The 25,351-nt window shown below is 38.2% G+C and overlaps 2 long non-coding RNA genes across 2 annotated transcripts in view; both read left to right on the top strand.

Moving 5' to 3' along the window:
* LOC309632312 overlaps nt 1-25,351 on the top strand; it is a 1,044,736-nt gene that overhangs the window by 349,312 nt on the left and 670,073 nt on the right. The window lies entirely within an intron of this gene.
* Nucleotides 13,689-25,351, top strand: part of LOC309632314 — a 33,702-nt gene continuing 22,039 nt past the window's right edge. The window contains exon 1 of the long non-coding RNA XR_014246856.1: nt 13,689-14,837. This is a non-coding gene — a long non-coding RNA (uncharacterized lncRNA). The remainder of the gene's footprint in view (nt 14,838-25,351) is intronic.

Genomic DNA, 25,351 nt, shown 5'->3' with positions numbered 1-25,351 from the left:
TACAGAACCTAGTCCAGTGCATTCTTGTACACATTGAAAACACTTGAGTGAAGTGTTGAAGTAAGTGAACAACGTCAGGTTCTTAACCTTTTTCTAAGGATCATGATGGTAATAATAATTGCTAACATTGAGCACTTGCTGTGTGCCGAGGACACACAGCTTAATGTGAGCTGACTCTTTTAACCCTCATGACAATTGTGTGAGGTAGCAGTATTATTATTTCCATTTTATAGATGAAGAAACTGAGGCATGGAGAGTAAGTAAGTATGTCGCCTGCCTATAAGTGGTAAAGCAGCACGTGAAACCCAGGCTCGGGAGCCTGTGTGCTTAACCATTGTATAGGCCATCTCTCATTCCGGCTCAGTTTGAGACCACTGCTCATCCTGAGTCAGGCGCCTCACTTCAGGCTCCAGTTTGCATTTCATTAAGCCCTCTTAAAATCCGGTGTTTAGAATCCACTGCCTGCTGTGGGTGTTTTCTTGCTAAAGGCTACAATCTTCAGTTTCTCACAGATAACGGCTACAATAAATTTCCTTTATCCTGGGTTTACATAGTTGGTGTGGTTTGTTTTTAGCCTAAGAATGGAACATTACCCTTGTTAAATTCCTTTTTGCTAGATTCCCTTATGGAAGACTTCTGCATTTTTAATCTGTTCAACATTGTTATTTATCCTAGTTTTGTGTTCAAACATCTTTTGTTTCATTATCTGAGTTGTGGCCTAAAGTACCTTTTAGGACAGTGAACTCTTAGCGCACCCTTTTGGGATTAAGATTCATTAGTCCAGTTGTTCCCAACAGGTCTTTGAAACAAGTGTTAAAAATTTGCTTTCTCTTAATTCTCATTTCTGCAGCAGGCACAATATATCTTTTGCCAGCCTTGCTAGTCAGAGATTGTTGAACTATGACCTTTTGGAAGCTATTTGCTTAGAGAACTTTTCTTCTAGTAACACAATTGTTTTCAGTGTTTAAAGAGTTAAAAAAATATATCTCTAGATAGTTTTTACATTAAAATGAAGGCTAAATAAAACATTTTGTGAGAAAAGCTATCAGAAAACTTAACTCTTTTCGTGATACGCCATGACAGCTGTAAAACTAAAATCTTTTTTTCCTGCTTGAAAGAGCATAAATCACTGTTTAAATCATTTTGAGACGGTAGCAAGTAAAGTATAAACACAAGCTTCTCTTTCACTAGGCTGAATTATCACATTTTTTTTTCTTAATGATGAAATTTTTTCCTCTTCTATACAATTACAGCAGTCAGAATATCCACAGGGTTATAATTTAAAGGAGTTTTATAGTTGTGGGTATCTTAGTTGCAGCAATACAGTTTAAACCACTTCACGTTAAAGTATAGATGCAGGAGTGTTTCTTTTAGGAGTGTAACTTTCGTCTAGTACTGGAATTATTTTCTTTAACATCACAGTTTTAAAATGTATATCTCAGTATACAATTTTAATGTTTATGCTTTTCAAACTTGGAAGGTCTTCTGTAGAGAAGGTGATTTTTATTTTCATTATTAATCCAGGTTTTTGAGTGATTATGGGAAGATATAGTGGTTGAGAACCAGCGCACTACTCTGCAGCCTTGATTTTCAAATGGCTGATTGTACATCAGATTGAAAAAGTTCGCAACTAACCACCCTGTTACGTAATTCATATTTTTCGTCTTGTTGAGAAAGATGTTATGCTAGACTGTTAAGCATGTTTTCCAAATGAGGATTCTGAGGTTTAACAGATTAAGCCTGTTCCAGCAGCCACGTCCTCTGTAAAGACCTTTTCAGTTCCAAGATTTTAAAGTTCAGTTTCTTCCCTTTTGTGCTGTTTTGGAGTAATGTAGGCGTGGTTCTCAAATAACTGGTTTTGGTTCCGTAAAATTACAGCATATGGCATTTCAAATTTTTGTTATTATTAAAATGTTACATACACTCACAATTGACCATGTTTTTTTCTTTTACAGTGGTGGCTGAATACCTTTTTAGAAAAGTGTTTTTCATCTTGGGGCTTGGTGAACAAGTGTGGATTTGAGACGCTCATGGAGTAAAAAAAATTTGCCTATGTGTTTTGTGTTTTTCTTTCATTTTTTTTCTTCCAAGATGTTTTCTATTTGTAAATTAAAATAATTTCAAAATAGACAAATTTCTCTTTTTTCCATCACAGATATTGGTCAGATTTTAGTGGTAGAAAGTAATGGTTCTTTTCCCTTCTTCCCTTGTTTCCTTCCTTCAATCCTTTATATTTTGGTTTACAGGAGAAATTAAAGGGCACAGTGGAATATTGCACTTTCTGAGTACTCCTCTATCAGATCAGTGTTTTCCCATCATGGAGGAAGAAACAGCAAGTAAAGGATGGTAGAGATAGTGAGAGAGAGCTTTAAGGTGGGGTAGGAGTTTTGTCCCTAAGCACTGAAAGTGTAAGTAGGTAGTCAGAGCTCCTATATACAAGTTTATGTGCTACTTGAAATAGCTTCCTGAAAATCATGGTTAAAAACTTTAAAGTGAGAGCTCCTCTTCAGGTAAACTATAATTAGTTACACTGTCATAAACATTGGAGCTCTAAATATTTTAAAGACTTTTTTTGATAATTAAATGTGAGATGAAAAGGGGCCTTCTTTCCCCTTTAAAAAAAATACTGGTATAAAATTGAGACAGTCTATTCTCAGTTTTATTTATAAAACTATTAATCTGTTCATTGTTTAGTTATTGAACTTTATTTCTCAAGTTCTAATATTTAAAAAAAAATTTGTTTAGCAGCACACATTTGGTAAGTGTTCTCTGATTCTTAGTGAATAAGGTAGACAGGTGTCTAACTGGTATTGTTGGGCAGTATTCCTCAGTTTTGGGATCCATGGTTCAGAGAGCAAAGTCTGTGGTTCAGAGAGCAAAGTCTGTTTTCATAGTGATGGTAACAGATTTTCTGCCTATTTTTGAAATACTGATAACTGTTTTCAGTCTTGAATGAATTGATGTCTTCAAGGAAATAAAGCCTTGGCCATCTCTGCTCTTAAGGAGACCATATAGCTACGTTTGATAGTTATGTAGCTCCTTAAAGGCCAGAAGTGTGTTTACGTGCATGTGTGCATATGTATGTTTGTCTGTATGTTTACACAAGCATGCATATATAGTGTACCTATACATGTATATACACGTTTACATATATACACATATGTATTGAGTACTTACGGTAGAAATCTAAAATGTAGACTTGCTAAAATGTCAGACTTGCTTCTGGCAAATATGTGTATTTTCTTGTAGTATAAAATGATCTGAACATTAATACTGACTTGATGTAAGATAATTATGAATCTCTATAGCCTACATTTGCGCAGCTCATTTTTTATTTTGCTGACTTACTGGTTCCTGACACATGGGTAGGTGAGGCATTACGTAAATATTTTGTATTTATAAATGTGAAGTGAGGGCCGACCAAGGATTGTGGTGATAAAACAGAATAACCTTCACACTCAACAATTGAATTCTTAAGTAGGAAAGAATAAATAACTAGACTTTTCTTACTAACCATACCCCTAGTATATCTAAGATATACTAGTGCGTTTGTTTTGTAAAACAGTACTACTTAAACTTGAGCAAGTTTAAGAATCACCTGAGGGAGTTTCTTCCCAACCTGAAGAGTGTTGAGTGAGCAGGTCTGGGTGGGCCTGAGAGTCTGCATTTCTGTCTCCCTGCTGATGCTTCTGGTACACAGAACGCACTTTCAGTGGCAAGGTTTTAAAGCTCTTGATAATTTTCTGGTGTCTTAATACCTTCACCAAAACATACTAATGCTCTTGAGGCAGTTCTGCATTTCCATGAACCCCTACACCTTACAACCAAGTGCTTGGCCACCTAGACTAAAACCAGCTGTTAACAACAGAAAGACACGTCAAAGAGGGAGGCAGTTAACGGTCCAGACAGGATGGCAGAGTCTTGATAGGAGAGGGTAGGAAGTAAAGCCCTATTCCTACTGCAGTGTCTTTGTTACTGCTGGAAAGCAGTGCTTTGCTCCAGACTCTGTCCCTCTTGGGGCATTTGTCTCCCATTTGTCTGCCTGGAAGGAAGGGTACTTAGTTTCACCTGAGTGCAGGAGGCACCATGGTGTTTCGTGTTTAAAGGGTGCACCTCACATTGGGAAGCTCCTGCTTAAGAGGAGCTGCAATCTGCTGCAAGTTACGCCTGTCGTAGTGTCGTGCCCTAGAAGCAGTCTTGTGGCAGGTTTTCTAGACTCTGTGGATGCGATTTTGTAAGGCTTATTTTACCTGTAGCATCTCTCACTCCCTAACCACTATTATAGTAGTGTATATGCCTATCTCATGATCTTGAGGTCCTAATAGAGCTTGCTGTTTTTTTAAATCAGCCGTGCTTGTAGCTTTTCTGTAGGCTTTTTAGACGACACCTGGAAAAGGCTCCTGAGATAGCTTGATTCCGTGATTTGGTAAAGTTCATTAAAATAGAACATCAGACACTTCGCTAACTACAGTTTAATCAAAATGGATTTGTATTCTCTTCCCACCAAATACTTAACTGAATTTCTAAATGAACAGTATCACAAATGTTGACTCAGTAGTAGAGATTGGAGCATATGCTTTATCGGTTTAATGAAATTTATGTAAGATTTTATTGTTTTCAAACTAATGTTCCTTCTCACTTGATCCTCTCAAAAACCCTGTGTAATAAGTAATGTAGGGATTGTATTCTTCAAAATGTATCCCCAATTTACTACTTACCCCTCCACCCTTCCCACTGCCACCACCACTACCGTCCCACCTGGATATTTCTTTTTTTTTCTTCCAGTTTTATTGAGATACCATTGACATACAGCACTGGGTAAGTTTAAGGTGTACAGCACAGTGATTTGACTTATGTACATCATGGAATGATGATCACAGTAGTTCTGGTGAACATTCAACATCTCATGTAGATACAAACTTAAAGAAATAGAATTTTTTAGTTTGTAATGAGAACTCAGCAATTTTTACACATAATGTACAGCAGTGTTAATTATATTAACCATGTTGTACATTACATCCTCGGTATTATAACTGGAAGTAGGTATCTTTCGACTGCTTTTTTTTTACCCCTCCCCCTTGCCCCTGGTAACCACAAATCTGATCTCTTTTTCTATGAGTTTGTTTTTGACGTATAAATGACCTACAACAGTATTAGTTCCTGTTACACAACACAGTGATTTGGTATTTGTATACATTTCAAAGCGATATTTTACTACTTTATTGTCCACCCCACTGGAGTACAAGTGCAGGGAAAGGCAGACGTTTTTGTCTGTCTTATTTGCTGCTGTATCCCAAGAGCCTAGGGCAGTGTTTGCACGTATTCGCCACTCTGTTACGTTGAATGAGACTGAAGTGCCCATTGCTGGTTTGTAAGTACAACACAGAACATGATAACTTGAAACACTGGCTTAGTAGAGTACACTAAGGAAATTCTCAACTTTTTTGGTGCTAGTAAGCTAGTATCAGAAAACTAATATTGTGTGTGTGTGTGTGTATTAGTTTTCTGGAATCAGAATACACATAAGCCTACGTGTGTGTGTGTCTTGGCTTTTACTTGCATGCGTGGGACAGTGGCAGTTCTGGACTTCCAACTTGCCGTGCCTTCTTACCGCCTCCCTCTCATCGGCCTCCATAGAAAAGTATTTCCTCCTTCAGTGGTGTTCTAGGGTTCCCTCTTGTGTCTCTGTAGGGCAAAGTAATTTTAAGCCTTTTCATCAATATAATTTACAAGGCTCTTTCCCTGCTTTAAGGGCTGCACATGATGTTCCAGGGGCCACCTGTTTAGGTGGCTCAGGACTAACTAACCTTGAAAGAAAGCGTTTACACTTGGAAAAGATGATTCTGAAACTAGCTAGGGTAGCACTGCCTTTTCTTGAATGTCTTCGAGGCCTTGTGAAAAAACAAAAGACAAAAGAAATAACACCCCTCCCCCACCCCCCACAGCCTAGATTGGAGGAGCAGAAAAACCAGCAACTCTCTGGCAGCATTCTCTCAGCTGTAATGGGGGTAAAAGGCCCTGCCCTCCCTGTAGGAGAGAGTGTTACCCTCATGGGTGTAAGATGGCTTTGGAGGCTAAACTTGGGTGGACATGAAACAGACTTTTGTTTCTACCATGTATTTTGGGAAGGTCAAGAGGACAGAGCCAAGTGGAAATACGTCAGGATGTTTGTCACAGCAAACCGAGGCAGTAACAAAGCCAGCTGATGTGGCTGTCACGGAAGAGCAGCAGCAGTTGCACAAACGGGGGTAGCGTGTCGTGTGACGTGTGGCTGCGGATGGAGAAGACGCACGGCGCGACAGCTGTGAGTTACGTTTCATTCGGGCCTCACTGAGCACTAACCCAGGAGGCCGCCTCTAGGTAGCTCTGAGGAACTGCTCTGAAGAGGTCGGGGAGAAGCCAGCATATATTTCAGTGTTTTTGGCTGGGAAACATGTAGTCTAGCATAAAAAGATCACTGCTAGTCACAGAGAACAGACATCTCAAGTGAATGATTTTAGCGCTTTTTTTTTTTTTTTCCTATGTATGTATAGGAAGATGCAGGAATCTGCGGTTATTGAAATTCTTCCTTACACATGCATCTTCACTATCTGGGGGCCATATAGCCAAAGCACCGAGAGCTTCCTGCTTTTTCCAACCTGAATTCCCTCCAGCGTGCGCTGTCGGTGGGCAACTGCAGTGGATTGCAACTTAATCCTTCATCCCACCATTCCTACAGGTGGAGTGGTGGGCCACATTCTTTGTTTACGTGGCCTTAGGTTCAGCTTCTGTAACCCATGTGAGTTACGGTCTCCTCATCTTCAAAACAGATATTAATGCTCAGTTTTCAATGTTGCTGAATTACCTTTGGTCAGAAAGTGTGTGTGAATGAAGCTGGCCCAGTGCCTGGAACGTAGGTATTTTAGTGTTAGATCTTGTTTTTCCCTGGCCCTTTCAGCTCAGCGGCAGGGTTCCCTGGCACAGGTGGAGCTGATGATCTTCATATGGCACTGTCCCTTGTCCCTGCAGCTTGTCCACAGTCCTGTTAAAATTCCTCACATCATCAGTTTCCAAACCCAAAGATGGCTTTCGGGGAAGGGCTTTCAAAGGCAACATTAGGGGTGAGAGTTGCAGGGTGTGTGATCAGCTTGTGGGCTTTCTTCTGATGGGTTTGTGGTGAGGTGACGGGAATCTGAATCATCCGCCTTCTGGTTCCAGCCTGCCTGGGGTCCACGTGCTTGTGCTCAGCACGTGGTCACCACCCTCCACCCGGGTGGGGGTCTTCTTAGTTTCTGCAGAGCACCTCAAAGGTAGGCGTCAGATTGTTACGTTTCTCCCGTGAGGAAGAACTAGGACTCTGTCTTATTGATGAACTAGTGTTTAAGCTACCATTACTTTTCTTGCTGGACTGCTTTTCCTCTGTTTCTACATTCCCTCACTTCCCTGATTGGTAACTGCTAGAGTCTCCTCTTTGGAACTTAGGGAAGGCCTAGAAGACTAAAACCTTTTTTCCACAAACAAGAAGCAGGAGACACAGCAGGGGGGGCTTTTGTACCTGGGAAGGCCTCACAGAGTCCTGCTCTGTTTCGGTGGTAGCAGGAAGGTAACTAAGGTATGCCTTCTTAAGAAGCGAGAAGAACGTGTGTAACCTCCCAAGTGTGGCTGTTTACAGAGGGTGCAGAAAGTCCTATTGGTAGCACCACTTCCCTAATCAGCCTGGGGTAGAAAGAATTACATCCACTGTAGGCAATAGAAAACGCGTGATTAGTCGTTTTAGGAAGCTGCAAAATAGTTACCTCAAGACATCTAAAAATTGTGCACGACTCACTACCTGTTTAGTCTCTGTGACGAAATTAGAGGTGATTTCTCAGGTGTCTTTCAGTGTTGCTTTTCTGTGATCTGGCGTATTCAGAGGGGACTCTAGGTTATCTGAAAGTGTCCCCACCCCACCAAAGCTGGCCTTCAGTTCAGGGGCACTCCCTGGATCTGTAATGGTTTTCTTTTAACACCAAGTATGTGTCGTTTTTCCACCCCAGTTCTCCAGTTCTCCGACCAACTGAGTGTCCAGCAGTTGAACTCAATCCTGACACTGTCTCGAGTAGCCTCAGATCCCGGCTGGTAAAGGCCTCAGTCCCATGTGACTGCCCCACTTCAGACGCCGACTGCAAGTGGGGCCCCCAGACGACCCCCACTTCTGACAGTTGGCTACAAATCGGGGGGCTTTTGCAACCGTCCTCAGGTTCAGTAACTCAGTAGAATGAATTACAACCCAGGTCAGTCATCTACTTAATGATTACAGTTATATATGTGTGTGTGTGTGTGTATATATATATATACATAAATAATATGTGTGTATTTATATGCTATATGTTTAAAGAAATACGTGTTGACTATTTTCAATATTTATTACATATTGGTCCTTTCCCCACTCCATTGTTGTTCAGTAATAACATGTTTCATTTAAAAGATTTTACAGATAACCTTAAAAGCACATAAAGTTAGAAGGAAAAATGGTAGAGGTTGAAAAGCACAGGAGATCCTCAAGTCCTTCTCCTTTTATAGAAGCGGACACTCCGTCACTCCTGGCCTTTAGAATTCTACTCTGAGCAAGAGCCCTGCCTTATTCAGTTTTCCATTTACTTGCTTTACTTGGACTCATTGATTCATATTTTTCAATGGTTTATGATTCATTATTATCTTTAAATTTGCCATTATTAAAAATTGTACTAAAAACAAAAGTAATAAATCCTGAAAACTCATCTCTTGCTACGTATTTCTTTTTTGGCCTTGTGCTCGTGTTGCCTTTACCTGACCTGGATTGTCCTGATTAGTTTCAGCACAGTTAGGGTACCTAGGAGGCTTGGGTTCTTTCTCTCATCTATGTTTTATCTGTCGGTACTATAGGTCTTAATGTTGATGTGCCCTGAACTAGATTAAGCCTTTGTTGGAACCAGCAGTCGCAAAACTCCGCTTGTAAACTAGGCTATTATCTGAATGCTCTGTAACGAGACAAGATATTTAGAAAAAGATGTCAGTAAGGAGTATTGTTTAGGGTCAATAAAAAATACACACACAGGAGTCCATGAACATACGTGTGAAAGGAAAGTTTTAGGTAACGATACTTACCCTTTCACTGTGCACTGTGCATTCTTATATCTTCTATTAAATGTATTCTATTTCATTTTTTTAAAAAACAAAGGCTTGCACTCTATGAGGTGGAAGTGCAGAGGGTTACTGCTTGCTGCCTCTAGAGGGCTGAGGGGTTAGATGATGAACTTACTGACAGCCAGCTGGATGGACCTAACGCCGGGGAGACTGACTGCTGAAGACTTCGTGCACCCTTAGGGCCTGTGCAACATCGGGCCTTGGGGGAGGGTCTTTGCAAACCACTGAGGTTGAATTCCTGACCACCTGTAGGATGGGATCTTGGAACAGATTAACTTTTATTGGAGGAGAAAATGTCAATTTCTTGCATCCTAGTCTATGGTGTAAAATTCATACCTGGGTATTCTGTAACTTAAACCTTTGCAACTCTCACATGTACATTTTATCAAACTAATAAGGAGCAAGACTTTCAAGTGTTGCAGAGGCTTATAAATAACGTCAGCCTTTTCTGTTCCTTCAGCTTGGCAGTCCCACTCCCTAGAAGCATACTCTTTTATTTTAGCTGTTTCTTCTGATAATTATCTTAACCTCAAAATCGTAGAAATTATTTCTAGATTCATCTATTTGGATATACTCTTGATATTCTGTTATGATAGGTGATACTTTAGCTCACATACCTGCCACGTTTTCTTTTCCATCTTCCTAACATAGCTAAACCACTATTTTTAATTGCTCTGACTACCTTTGTATCTTTAAATAATATATTCACACCTCTATTTCTTGTTCTAACAAGTGTAGAAGGTATCTTTTCAACTCCCCGCCGTGAGGATGAGGATTTTGTGGACTTGCTTTTCTCTTCAGTTGGCCCCTCTCCATCACCTCTCATCTCTTGTCATCTCAGCTTTTAATTTTACGTTTTCAGACTTGAGGCTATGTCCTTTTTGTCATTTTTTTGCTTTGTATACAGGTAGATTCTAAAAGTTAAAAATTAATAGCTGGTGTTTACATTACTATAACAAGTAAATATTGCTAATTTTCCGGCCAAGTAATGTACCACGATTACATTCCTTTTTTGACCAGTTGTATGTATTTTGTGTGTTGATGTTTTTATTTCTATTTTCCTTAACATTGCGTGCCTTGTCACCATCTCTCAAGGAATATCAAATGTATGGCATTTTCCCTTTTCTGCATCCCTCCCACCTCCCTCTAAAGCCTGTCCTCCCATTCCAATTCAGACTGATCATTTTCTTGTCCTGATGTACAGCTGTCACCCTGGGATCTTTCTTCTCTTGATTCTCTTTCACTTTCTTGGCTTTGTTCTCTTATTTTACTGTAGTATATCACCAAATAACTTCCTAAATAAAATGTATGAGGTCAAAATATCTTTAGTCTTATATCATATTTGATTGATAATTTAACTGCATATAAAAAACTAGGTTCTAAATAACAAATATTTTCCCCTCAGAACTTTGAAGATATTGATAATTGCCTCTGATAATACACTGCTTATGATACATTTTCAATGTGATTCTCATTTTTTGTTGGTTACTTTTGTTATTATAGTAATTATTACTATTATTGTTGATATTATGAAAGCTTTTAGGGGCTTTCCTTTACCTTGATAAATTTCACAAAGAATTGCCTAGGTGTGATTTATCTCTTGTGCTGGGCACTTACTAGACCTTTTAAATCTGAAGACCTGTGTCTTTCAGTTCTAGGAAATTATTTCTGAAAATGTTCTTTCCTCTGTTTTCCCTGTTTTCTTTCTTTTTCTTTTCTAGAACTCTAGTTAGTCAAATTCCTTGTCCTGGAGTTCTATTTCCTGGGAGAGTTTAATCTTCCAAATTTAAATTTTTAAATTTCAGCAATGATTAAAAATTTTTAAGCTTTCTTTTCTGTTTTGATTTTTTAATAGCATCATATTATTGTTCCATGGATGCGATAACATCTCTAATCTTTTTGAGAAGAGAATTGTTTCCTGTTTCTCATTTTAAAAACATTTGTTTTCCCATTCTTTGCATTATCTTTCCTGCTGTGTCATTTTTTTTTTTTTTTTAGCTCATATTTAAGGATAAGGCATAGAAATATCATTGAGAGTTCTTTGGGCTAATCATTTACCTGTTTGCTCTAAGATTCATCCTAGTGGCTGACTCTGCAAACTAGATTTCCAGACTCTCTTAGTGACTGGTTTCAGCCATAGGGAGGCACTGGCTGCAGGAGGGAAGAACCTAGATTGTTTCTGCTTTTCTCTTTCAGCTCCAGGTAAATTTTGCCACAGTGCTGCATTTTCCTTCTGGTTTAGGCTCCCGGACATTGCTCCGACTGGTGGCCTTGGCTCCAAGCCTCAGGGAACAAACACCCCTTCTCCCATTATTCCTTCAGACCTACACATGGTAGTGGCTTCCTGATTTTACTAATTTGGGTGTTTTCTCACCATTCCCGCTTTCCTTTTTAACTTTTACAACTTTGAAACTAGCTCCTTGTATTAAATTTTCTGTCTGTGCTACATGGAGTATATTCTCTTTTCTTGACTGGATTCTTACTGACAAATCTTAGGAGCTTGTAGACCAACAAAATTTACCTATGGTGGCAGGTAGCTGGCCATTATGTTTGGAGACTCCTAATCACCAGGATGGGAAGTATTCTTCTGGGACCAATCCATCTTTGGAATAAAGTTATTTTATTATTATTTTGTCTGGGGAAAAACACTTGTCTGCGATTTTTCCTGCCTATAGTGGGAAAGGGGAACAGAACTCTTTATTTTCAGCATCATTCTTCAATCCAGGGTGCACATTAAATTTGTTTTTCTCATATATTATCCAGTATTTCTTTGCATTTATAGTGTGAGGTGTCTGCATTAGGTCAATCCATCTTGTTGCTGGGACTAGCTAGAATTTCATTTTAGAAAGACCATAGTAGGAGCAGTGCAGAGGATATACTGATTGGGGTAATAACAGTGAGTAAAACTGAAAGCAGAAGGTAGTTTGCAGTCTAAGGTTCTAAGAGGTGATGAGATTATCCTGAGTGAAGAGCACTAGTCAGAAGGAAAGGAGAGAATGGGAAATGGATTACAGAGAGATTGAGGAGGTTAGAGTTGGAAGGCAATAGAGTGTAAAGGGAGGCAACTTCAGTACTTGCCAGTTGTGTCATCTTGGATAAATCATATTGTCTCTGTGTGCCTGATGCCCTCATCTTCAAAACCGGATGCTTGTGAAGGTTGCATGTAAAGTGCTTGGAAGTGTTCCCAGCACAGTAATAACTAACCTTATGAGAAAGGGGATATCAGAAGACTTCAGGGTCAGACTGGTTCAAATCCTGCCCTGGGCTTTCAGTAACCATAAGGACAAGTTTGTGTTGTTCACTAATCTGTAAAACAGGGAGGAAATGCCTGCCATGCAAGGTTGTGGTAAATATTCAATCTATTATGTCTAGGAGTTTATTTCACAGTGGGTGGAAGAAAGTAGGTGTTCAATAAATGGTCGTTATTATTTAAACATTGATGTTAATCTTATATTCAGACATAATATACCAAGTGATTCAACAGTTTAAAGAATAATAACACACATACCCATGTGTTCTCTACCCAGTTTAAGAAATCAAATCCAAGCAGAAGCATCCTATATGCTCCCCAGTTGTATTTCTCTCCTTCCACCTACACAGAGGTTATAACTATCCTCAGTTTTCTTTGGGCTGTACACGACATGCATGAGTGCATAAACAATATATTGTTTAGTTTGCCTGTTTTTGAGCTTCATGTAAATGGAAAGATGCTGTTTGTATTCTTCTATGACTTGCCTTCTTCACCCAAAATAGTGTTTTTGATATTCATGTATATTGATACTTAGCTGTAGTAGCTGTAGTCCATTTATACTCAGGGCTGTGTAACAAGCAGTCCCTTGTCAAATTATTCCACAACTTATTTACTCATTTTACTGTTGATGGACATTTGGATTGTTTCTTTTCTTTCCTTCTTTTTTTTTTTTTTTGGTGCTATTAAGAAGAACGCTGCTAAGAGTGTGCTTATACATGTACCTGTACAAGCGTTTCTTTTGGGTCATACTTAAGAGTAAAATTACACGCTCAAAAGTATGTCCACACTCCACCTTGGTACTGGCCATCATCTTCTGAAGTGACTGCTAATTCCTCCTCACACCACTCACAAGAGACTCTCCTGCTCCACATCCTCTGGTGTTAAATGTTGTCCCTATCTTCTGTTTGTGGCAGGCATTTACAGTAATTTTATCATATCTTTGGTGGAAAGAATTCTTTTTTTTTTTTTTTAAAGTTTTTTCCCTTTTTTTCAATTTTTATTTATTTATTTATTTATTTATTTATGGCTGTGTTGGGTCTTCGTTTCTGTGCGAGGGCTTTCTCTAGTTGTGGCAAGCGGGGGCCACTCTTCATCGCGGTGCGCGGGCCTCTCACTATCGCGGCCTCTCTTGCTGCGGAGCACAGGCTCCAGACGCGCAGGCTCAGTAATTGTGGCTCACGGGCCCAGCTGCTCCGCGGTATGTGGGATCTTCCCAGACCAGGGCTCGAACCCGTGTCCCCTGCATTGGCAGGCAGATTCTCAACCACTGCGCCACCAGGGAAGCCCAGAAAGAATTCTTAATGGTGATATCTTTGAATATATCGATAAATTCATTTAACGTTTGTACCTCCTGTGTCTGTTTACTGTTATTATTAATTTGTTGGATTCTTACAAGATTACCCAGTCTTATCTTCACACACCAATGCTTTCCAAACTTTCCTAAATACTAAGACTCACCTGGGTATCTGTCAAAAATATGGATCCTGGGGCCCCACTTTACGTCTTCCAAATCAGAATCGGTAGATGTTGGTTTGGACTTGGGATTCCCTCCTTTTAAACAATGTCCTTCGATGGTACCAACATCAGTCAAGATTGAGAAATGCTGCCCAGCCTGTACGGCTCATCTTTCCAGCTGAAACCAAGAGATCCCAGCTGGAAGTCACCACCTTGTTGTATTACAACTTCTGTAGTAGAACAAAGTGTGTGAATGGGTGGGTGTGACTTTCACGTAAGAACTCAGTAGTATGGACGGCCATATCTAAATAGGGACACTTCTAAAGTAATTACAATTGCACAATTATCACACAGTTTATTAAATGCTTAGTTCAGTTAACCATGCAGAGGGCAATGGAGGTCAGTAAAATAAAAATTTTTGAAATTTAGATTCTTTTTTAAGGCAACAGCCAATGCATTATCTACCTCAAACTTTTCCTGTCTCCAATGAGGAATTAATTCCAATTGAAAATCATGCCCTGCCAACTTAAATATTTTATATTTCAATCCCAAAGGACCTGAAGACCACATAGACATCAAAATAGTTCTCCTTTTTGAACAATTATATACAAATCCTGGAGAATCACTCCCATACAAATATAGGCCTGATGAGGCTGCAGTTAATAAAATGGGAATGATTAGGATAGGAGTGGATTTGGAGGATGATTGGGAGTTTGGTTTTGGGCATGGTACTTCGAGATGCCTATTGGACAGTCAAATGGAGATGTTGAGTAGGCATTTGGATATACTAGTCTGGTATTTCCAGGAGATGTTCTACTAGAGATATAAATTTGGGAATCATCAGGGTAGAAATGTTTTTTAAACCTTGAGACGGAATAAGATCAAGTGATCTTCTCTTGCAGGTAGCAAGAGAAGAAAAGAAGTCCTGGGGTAGTGTCCTGGGAACTGCAATGTTGAGGACTCAGAAGGAAAAGGAGCAGCCAGTGAGGTAGGAAACAACCCTGGGGGTCATGGTGCTATGGAAATCAAGTGAAGATAAGAGCTTCAGAAAGCAAGTGACCACTGAGTCAGTGCTGCTGAGAGGTTATGTAAGACGAGGGTTGAGATATGACAAATTTGGCAATGTACAGAGTATTTGTGACCTTGATAAGAGCAGTTTTAGGAGAGTGTTGGGACAAAGGCCTGACTGGAGTGGGTTAGGGGCTAGGGATACAAGAAATGAATTATGGATGAGTCTTTTGAGATTTCTGTAAAGGGTGGCCATTGAAAGGAGTAGTGGGGTCAAGAGAGGGTTTATTTTTAAGATGAGAGAAATGGTAATGTGTTTCTATAGTGGTAGGAATGGTCCAGGAGAGAAGGGAAAAATTTTAATGCTGGAGTGAGAAGAGAGGGGATCTACTGCCCAAGCAGTGGGACTGCCTCATCCTTGCTAACAGGAAGAAAGAGCATATGCATATAGAATTGATTTTTTTCCAAGTGAGGAAATAAATAGGTGGATTGAGGGTACATGTCAAAGAGTGGCATAATGATGTGCCATGGGATTTAAGCCAGGTAAGAAATAGAGGACAAGAGGTGGATGAGGGACAATGGATTATGGGTCCCAGTGAGTTGAAGCTTTGTTGAAATTGAAGTCTTGGAGGGAGGGAACTAGAAAGATAGGAGTTTGTGATTGAAAAGTAGAATGCTTGAATTTAAATTATGGAGGGGTTGTAGTTATTGATAATGACCAGTCATAACACTGGAAGGACCATGGGAAACAGCAGCTAAGGTAGGGTGAAAATCCGGATCCTTGGAAGTGAGGAAGGAAACAAAAAGCAAAAGTATTGGAAAGATTATTTTCGTGGATATTAAGGTCACCAAGAATTACATTAGAAGTAAGGGGGTGGAGAGAGCAAGCCAGGAATAAAGTCTTCCAGGAATAAGGTGGGAGGGAGGAATGACTCAAGAGCATACCAACAGTGTATGCAAGGTTCCCTTTTCACTGCATCCTCACAAACACCTGTTGTCTCTTGTCTTCTTGATGATAGTCATCCTAACAGGTATGAGGTGGTATCTCATTGTGGTTTTGATGATTAGTGATGTGAGCATCTTTTCATGTGTATGTTGGCCATTTTGATGTTCTCTTTGCAAAAATGTCTATTAGTTCTTCTGCTCATATTTTAATCAGATTGTTTCTTTTTTTGTTGTTATTAAGTTAACTGAGTTCTTTATATATTTTGGATATTACCTCATTATTTGATATATGGTTTACAAAATTTTTCTCCCATTCTGTAGGTTGTCTTTTCATTTGATTTTTTTTTCTCGTGTGCAAAAGCTTTTCAGTTTGATGTAGTCCCATTTGTTAATTTTTGCTTTTGTTGTTTGGGCTTTTGGTGTCATGTTAAAAAAAATCTCATTGCCAAGATTAATATAGATGAGCTTCTTCCCTATCTTTCCTTTTAGAAGTTTTACGGTATTAGGTCTTATGTTTAAGTCTTACATCCATTTCAAATTAATTTTTGTGAGTGGTGTAAGATAGAAGTCTGATTTTATTTTTCTTCAAGCATTTCTCTAGTTTTCCCAGCACCATTTGTTGAAGAGACTATCCTGTCTCCATTGGATATTCTTGGTTCACTTGTGAAATATTAGTTGATCATATATACTGGGATTTAATCCTGGGCTTTCTATTCTGTTCCATTGGTCAGTATGTCTATTTTTGTGCCAGTACTAAACTTTTTATTACTATGACTTTGTAGTATAGTTTGAAATCCAGAGGCATGATATGTTCAGCTTTATTCTTTTTTCTCAGGATTGTTTTGACTATTTAGAGTCTTCTGTGGTTCCACACAAATTTTAGGGTTGTTTCTTCTATTTATGTAAAGAATGTTTTTGGTATTTTCATGGGAATGGTGTTGAGTCTGTAGATGGCTTTGAGTAGTATAGCCATTTTAACAATGTTAATTCTTTCGATCCATGAACATGAATGTCTTTCCATTTGTTTGTGTCTTCAGTCTCTTTCAGCAAAGTCTTGTAGTTTTCATCGTATAGCTCTTTCACTTCCTTGGTTAAGTTTACTCCTAAGTATTTTATTTTTTTGATGCTATTGTGAATGGGAAGGTTTCTTTATTTCTTTTTCAGATGCTTCATCATTAGTATAAAGGAATGCAACTGATTTCTGTATGATGATTTTGTATCCTGCCACTTTTTTTAAATTGATGATTAATTCCAACAGTTTTTTTGACTGACTTTTTGGGTAAATTAAAAAAATGTATATATAAGATCATATCAGCAAATATTGATGATTTTACTTCTTTCTTTCTAATCTGGATGCCTTTTATTTCTTTGTCTTGCCTAATTGCTCTAGCTAGGACTTTCAGTATTATGCTGAATAGGGGTGGTGAGAATGGGCTTCCTTGCCACATTCCTGACTTTAGAGGAAACACTTTCAATTTTTCTCCATTGAGTATAATGTTATTGTTGAGTTCATTATACATGACCTTTATTATGTTGGGGTATGTTCCTTATATACACAATATGTTAAGGGTTTTTATCATGAAAGATGTTGTATTTTGTCACATGCTTTTTCTGCATCTGTTGAGATGATCATGTGATTTTTAACTTTCATTTTATTGACGTGATGTATTACTTTTACTGATTTACATATGTTGAACCATTCTGGCATCCCAGGGATAAATCCTACTTGGTCACGTGTAGAATCCTTTTTATGTGTTCTTGAATTCGATTTGCTAATATTTTATTGAGAATTTTTACATCTATATTTATCAGGGATATTGGTCTACAGTTTTCTTTTTTCTGGTATTTTGATATGGTATTGGTATCAATGTAATGCTGGCTTCATAGAATGAGTTTAGAAGTGTTCCCTCCTCCTTGATATTTTGGAAGAGTTTGAGGAGGATTAGTGTTAATTTTTCTTTAAACGTTTGGTAGATTTCACCAGTAAAGCCATCTGGTCCTGGAGTTTTCTGTGTTGAGAGTTTTAAAATTACTGATTCAGCCTCTTTATTCATTACTTGTCTCTTCAGATTTTCTATTTCTTTCTAATTCAGTCTTGGTAGGTTGTGCATTTCTAGGTATGTATCCATTTCTTCTAAGTTATGTAATTTGTTGTCATAAAATTGTTTACAGTAGTCTCTTACAATTCTATGTATTTTTGTAGTATCAACTGTGTCTCCTCTCTCATTTCTAATTTTATTTATTTGACTCTTATCTCTTTTTTTTTCTTAGTCTAACTAAAGGTTTGTCAATTTTGTTTATCTTTTCAAAGAACCAGCTCTTAGTTTTGTTGATTCTTTCAATTGTTTTTCAGGTCTATATTTTATTTTCACTATGATCTTTCTTATGTTCTTCCTTCTGCTAACTTTGAATTTAACTTGTTCTACTTTTTCTATTTCCTTGATGTGTAAAGTTAGGTTGTTTATTTGAGATCTAACTTCGTAATATATGCATTTATTGCTATAAACTTTCTTCTCAGAACTGCTTTTGCTGCATCCCACTATATTTAATATGTTATATTTCCATTTTCATTTGTTTCAAGGTAATTTTTTATTCCCTTTGGATTTCTTTTTTGACCCAAATGCTGTTTACAAGTGTGTTGTTTAGTTTACACATATTTGCTGATCTTCTTACTTTCTTCTTGTAATTGATTCCAGTTTCATACCATTGTGGTCAGAGAAGAGATTTGGTATAATTTCAATCTTTGCAAATTTGCTAAGATTTGTTTTGTGGCCTATCATATGATCTATCCTGGATGAATGTTCCCTGTGCACTTGGGAAGAATGTATTCTGCTGCTGTTGGATGGAATATTCTATATATGTCTATTAAGACAATTTGTTATAAAGTGTGGTTCAGTCCCAATGTTTTCTTGCTGACTTTCTGTCTGGACAATCTCTCCATTGCTGAGAGTGGGATATTGAAGTCCCCTATAATTACTGTTTTGTTATCTATTTCTCCCTTAAGATTTGTTATTATTTGCTTAATATATTTTGGTGCTCGGGTGTTGTGAGCATATATAAATATAAATATATATTATATATATGATTGTTATATCTTCTTGATGTACTGACCCCTTTATCATTATATAATGACCTCTTTGTCTCTTGTTACCCTTTTTTGGCTTGAAGTCTATTTGTCTGGTATAAATATGGCTACACCTGCCTTCTTTTGGATTCCATTTGCTTGTAATATCATCTTATATCCTTTCACTTTGAGCCTATGTGTGTCTTTAGAGCTGAAATGAGTCTCTTGTAGGCAGCATATAGTTGGGTCTTGTTTTTTAAGCCATCCAGCCACTCTGTCCTTTTGATTGGTGAGTTCAGTCCATTTACAGTTGAGTGATTATTAATATGTAAGGACTTACTACTGCTATTTTATCTTTTGCCTTCTGGTTATTTTGTCTTTCCATTGTTTCTTTTTCCTTTTGTTTCTCTCTACCTTTAAATTGGTGGTTTCCCGTGGTGATTTGGTCAGTCTCCCCTTTTTAATGTTTTGTGTCTCTTCTCTATCTTTATGCTTTGTAATTACCATCAGGTTTACATAAAACATTTCATAGATAAAATAGTCCTTTTGCTGCTGATAGTAATTTATCTTCATTTGCCTATAAAAGTTTTATCCTTTTACTCTTTCCCTTTTGTATTTTTGATGTCACAAATTATCTCTTTTTATGTTATGATTTTGTTATTGAATTGTAGTAGCTATACATATTTTAATGCTCTTTTCCTTTAACCTTTGTGTTGTAGTTAAGAGTTTAATAATATACTATTCTAAAAAAGAGTTACAGTTTTCTAATTCTGACTATCTACATATCACCTTGATCAGAGTTTTGTGTACCTTTTGTTTCAGATTGAAGAGCTCCTTTCAACATTTCTTGTTAGGCAGGTCTCATAGTGGTGAATTCTCTCACTTTTGTTTGATGGGAAAGCCTTTATTTCTTCTTCATATCTGAATAATAACTCTGCTGGATTGAGTATTCTTGGCTGATGGTTTTTATCTTTCAATACTTTGAATATGTCCTTCCACTCTCTCCTAGCCTGTAGAGTTTCTGCTGGAAATCTGCTGATAGCCTAATGGGGGTCACTTGTAGGTTACTGTCTTTTCCCCCAGGCTGCCTTTAAAATTCTTTATCATTGACTTTTGGTAGTTTTAATATAATATCTTAGAGAAGTTCTTTTGCATTGAGATAAAAGGTTTTCTAATAGTATCATGGACTTGTATATTCAGTTCCTTCCCCAGGTTTGGGAAGCTCTCAGCTATTATTTCTTTAAATACACTCTCTGCTGCTTTCTCCCTCTCTCCCTCTTCTGGAATACCCATTATTCTTATTTTGGCTTTTCTAATGGAATCAGATAGTTCTTGTAGAATTTCTTCACTTTTTAAAAAATCTTAGTTCACTCTCCTCTTCCATCTGAATAATTTCTAGATTCTATCTTCCAGCTCGCTAACTCTCTCTTCCATCTGATCTGATTATTTCCAATGTGTTCTAATACATTGCATTCTTCATCTCATCTGTTGAGTCCTTCAGCTCCAGAATTTCTGTTTGGTTCTTTTTTAGAGTTTCCATCTCTTTGGTAAAGTACTCCTTTTCTTCATTAATTTTATTCCGGAGATCATTGTATTAGCTTTATGAGTTTTCCCGTAGCTCACTGAATTTTGTCATAACAGCTCTTTTGAGTTCTTTATCAGTTATATCGTGCTATTCTGTCTTTGGGTTTAGTTGCTGGAAAATTGTCATTTTTTGTGTGTGGAACCAATTACTACGCTGCTTGATGAGTTTTTCCTTTGCTGCTGCATTTGAAGTAGTGAAAGCCTTTCTTATTCAGGTAAAGCTTTGTTTATTTTGATTCTAACAGTTCAACAGGCTGCTGGCAGTTAGGAGCCTTCCTTTTGTTTTCCAGAAGGTGGCGCTGTCCACAAGTTTTTGGTTTCTCTTAGAGGAGCTGATGAAGCTAAGGTCAGAACATGGTAAAAAGAAAGTCTGGGGGCAGAGTGAGGGGAGGTGTGTACTTAGCATCTGGAGCTTTGGGGGGGGTGGTCCATGGCTGGTAAGGGATCCTCAGGTGGGGGGTTGTCCCAGAGGTCTGGGCCAGAATCCAGGGAGACAGCAGGAGAGCTTCCCTTCAGATCTCTTTGCCTACTTTCCTTTCCTTTTCCTCCTGCATCACCAAGTCTCGCCTCAGAGAGAACAGGTCACTCCAGCTGCAGGACACACAGCAGGACAGACCCCCACTCACTGCCTTTACCCTCGACTCCTCTGCCAGCAAGGTCGTGCTGTCCCACTCCGTGCCTGACCCAGCACCGCCTCTGCTGCCACTCCCCTTACTTTGCAGCCTCTGAGGTCCAGTCTGCCCACTTTTGGGGGCACAGATGGATGGATGTGTCAGGTGACCTGGTATTGACAACAGATTTTTGGGTCTTAATTTTAAAATTCTGAGCTAATTTTAATCCCTCTGCAGCTTTGAATACCAAGCTTAAACCTACTTTTATCTTATAATGGGTCAGAATCTTAAATGAAGCCCTCAAAATCAGTGGAAAGAGCTCCCTCCCTACTGCATATCAAGTAAATCTGGATTAGCTTGTTGATTTATTCAATACATATTGAAAGCCAGGCTGCCCCTAAGAGTAGGAAGAAAACCTGTTCAGAGCAGCTGCTTGAGGGCCTGAGTGTTTCTGTAGGGCCTTTGGCTGTTGGCAGCATTGAGGTAAGGGTCCTGTCAGGTGGCAGAACCTTAATTGTATAAGGTGCCACACACATTTGTATAATTGGGGCATGTGTAATTATATATGATGGAGATCACTAGTTTGTGGCCTAAATAGAAAATACTTACAGACATCTAGATGTGTTTGGTTCTTTCTTAAAATTTTTATTTATTTATTTATTTATTTTTGGCTGCGTGCGGTCTTTGTTGCTGCGCGCTGGCTTTTCTCTAGTTGCAGCGAGCGGGGGCTACTCTTCGTTGCGGTGCATGTGCCCCTCATTGCAGTGGTTCTCTTGTTGTGGAGCACAGGCTCTAGGCGCGCAGGCTTCAGTAGTTGTGGCATGCGGGCTCGAGAGTACAGGCTCAGCAGTTGTGGTGCACAGGCTTTGTTGCTCCATGGCATGTGGGATCTTCCCGGACCAGGGCTCGAACCTGTGTCCCCTGCATTGGCAGGCGGATTCTTAACCACTGCACCACCAGGGAAGTCCCAATGTGTTTGGTTCTTGTGTCAAATTCATTAAGACCACATTGTCACTTGAAGAAGAAGTGGTTTCAACACTGAGGTGTTCCAGCCCTGACTCCCTGGTGTCCTGTAAAGTCAGTCTCTCAACATTAGCACTGCAAATTTAACATAGTCTTTACATGGAAGTCCTGCTTCTCCTGTCATTTGTAGTACAAACTGGTCTTCAGTCTTTCAACCTTCTCATTCTGGCAAAATAGAAACCCATGATCCCTCTTCTAATCTAATCTGTTTGTCACAAACACATGTTAATCAGTCTCTTTCCTTACTGCAGTGTTTCATCTTGATCCTGTCTTGTAGCATTCCCAATGTCACTTTATTGTGTAAAATATATGCTGAGGTTCTAAGATTTGCATACATGATGAGACACTTGTGAATGTTTAGTGAAAAGTACCATTATCTTGATGCCACCATCCCTGTATCAGGAAATTCGAATAATCACCTTTGATTTAAGTCCTTGAAAACTTGCTTAAAGGGCTGTTTTGATGCTTGAAACTTATGCTAGTTCAAAATTTAGGTTCACTTCTATTTACTGAATATAGTTTTGTTTTAAAAGGAAGATATTTTGCTTCTTTTCATGAGTTGGTAGAAAGTGTAACTATCGATATTTTATTTAATTGACTTTGAGCTTCAAGAATTACTGTGTGTGTGTGTGTGTGTGTGTGTGCATTATATAGCTGACAGATTCTTGGTTAATAATTAAGTCCAGATAAAATTCCTAATATGTACTATGGATAAAGGAAAGAAAATTTGTATAATCCTTCATTATTCTTCTAGTTATTTAGTATTATATAGATACAGCTTACATTTCTGCTTTTCAAACCAGGAGAAAAGTGTGAGTGTCCTACTGGGCTAGCAGTAAAGTTTTCTATAGTAATGAAAAATTGTCCACACTTTGAAATCCATTGCTTATGAGCTGTCTGACTTTCATTTATGCAGTATTTTCTCAAGATACTACAATATTTTATATTTATCTTAAACTCATTTAAAATCTATATTTACAGTATTTTTCTTCCTCTCTGTAGTGTATACAGATGAAGACATTTATTACAGCCTTCAGTTTATTTGCTGTTTACTTAATAGCCAGGTTTGCTTAATGTGACCTTTATTAGATAAAAAGGAAATAGAGTATCAGTAGATTTCTTTCATCAATAGGATGCAATTACCTGAGTGATTGTTTAATGAAAGGATAATGTCAGAAGATCTGTATTGGAGGAGCTATTTTAAGAGCAAAGGACAGTTTTATGCAAAAAGTTCACACAGAAGGTAGGGTTATCATTAACATGGGCTTAACATTGAGTAGCAGCCAATTTTCTTCTCTTTTCTCTTATTTCATGCTTTAGCAATCATCAACACAAATGATATGGATGATAAATGTACTTTATCACCAAGGAATATTAAGTTTAGAGAATGCTTCAGTTTGTTATTGTTTAGGAACTTTGAAGAAATACAGCAGTCACCCAGAGTAAAGCTGAGACATACTTTCCGTTCAGTATGAGCCCTGCCCAAGGTGAGCACATCCACACGCCTGACACATCTTTTGGACAGTTCTATTGAGATGCATGGAAATGGTTTTATTTCCTTGATCTAGACATTCATAAAATTAAAACTATTGTGCTATAATATAAAACGTGTTTTATATTTGTAATAAAGTAGGTTAATTTAGAATTTTTTCCATTTTCTCTAAAACTTAGAGTGAGAATTTATGAACTGCCAAAAGCATGAACAATTACAATCTTCGTGGTGATTACTGCTGAAGCCTTTGTTTGGCATTGGTTCTGGAGGGGTGTTATTTCTTTTATTTTAAAATGCCAGATTTAAGACACATCAGTAAAGAACTGTATTCACTTGAATGTGAAAAGAAAGCCCTTTGTGGGTTTCCTCAGCTGGAAATCTGTAGGTTATATTCTTCTTCTTCTTAAGAAATTCTGAGAAGTGATGCACATATAATAAAACCAACCTCAAATTCAGCAAATCTTTTCAGAAACCAGTTGGCAAAGTCAAAATGATTAACTGCTTACCTTTCAACCCAAGAAAAGACCAATGCCTCTGAGTTTTAGAAGTTTTTAAAACTTCCAAATTGCTTAATTAAATTCAAATTTTTTCTTTGAGTCATGTTACCTTAAAGACAGTCATTCTACTTTCTAGAAATTTTCCCTTAAAAATTAAAAAATGTAATTTTTAAGTAAGTGTCCAATTCTTCTCCGCTGTCTCCTTCAGTGGCACATCCAATCACTGTTTGTTAGCCAAGTGTCTCAGTTATTTATTGTTAGGTAATAAACCATTTCCAAATTTGGTGGCCTAAACAGCACAATTTATTATTTCTCACAGTTTCATGGGCCAGGGCTCAGTTGGGTGGTTCTCTGCATAAGGTCTATTATACATATGCATTTAGCTGAAAGCTTGGTCTGGGGGTGGATATCCAAGGTGCCCTCTCCTTCTACAGGGCCAAGCTCCATTTAAGGCTCTGGTCTGGGCTTCCTTACATCCAAATGGCTGAGCTCTAGGAGAAGAGTGTGGAAGTTGAAATCCCCTTCAGGCCTGGGCTTGGAAGCCCCAGAACATCACTTCCACTGTTTTCTATTGGACAAGTCAAGTCACAGGACCACTCCAGATTCAAGGGAGGGAAGACAGATTTCCTTTGTTGATGAGATGAGAGGCATACATGTACATGGACAGAAGGAATTAATGGCTGCTTTCATTAACACTATCTATTACCCTAGAGTGGTAATATTTGTTTATTTCTCAGATAGCAAACATTTATTGAGCCCTGGGAAACAAAATGGAGATGGAGTCCATAAATTGACATGGTTCCTATCTTTGTGATAATTATAGTGTTGTAGAAAAGATCGACAATTAAACAAGTACACAGCACCTGTGTTTTTGGCAACATGGCAGATTAAATAACACAGACAAAATATAAAAATGCAGAATAAACTTTGACAAATTTTTGAATGCATAGCCAGGAAATTTCCAGTGACACAAGTAAAGAGGATAAAATTTAAAGCACGTTAAGTGTGCAAAGTGATGCTACAGTGGTTTATAAAGACATCCAACAGAATATAAGCTTTAAAGGTTAGAGGCCAGGGTTTGAAGGTGTCCAGAGAGAGGAAGGGTGGAGAATGGAAACAGACTGCTGCATCTTTCATGTAAAGGGTCTAAAATTTCTACCTGAACAACCTAGTGAAATACTGAAACACTAAACCTGAGCAAACAATGGGCATGGAGCCAATAATCTGTGAGAAAACCAAAGCTGAAAAATTAACACAAAACTGTTATATCTGTAAAAT

The sequence above is a fragment of the Balaenoptera borealis genome, assembly GCF_965194805.1.
Source record: "Balaenoptera borealis genome assembly, chromosome: 7".
NCBI classification, from domain to species: domain Eukaryota; kingdom Metazoa; phylum Chordata; class Mammalia; order Artiodactyla; family Balaenopteridae; genus Balaenoptera; species Balaenoptera borealis.
The sequence above is the reverse complement of the archived record's forward strand: the minus strand, read 5'-3'. Positions and strand labels throughout refer to the sequence as shown.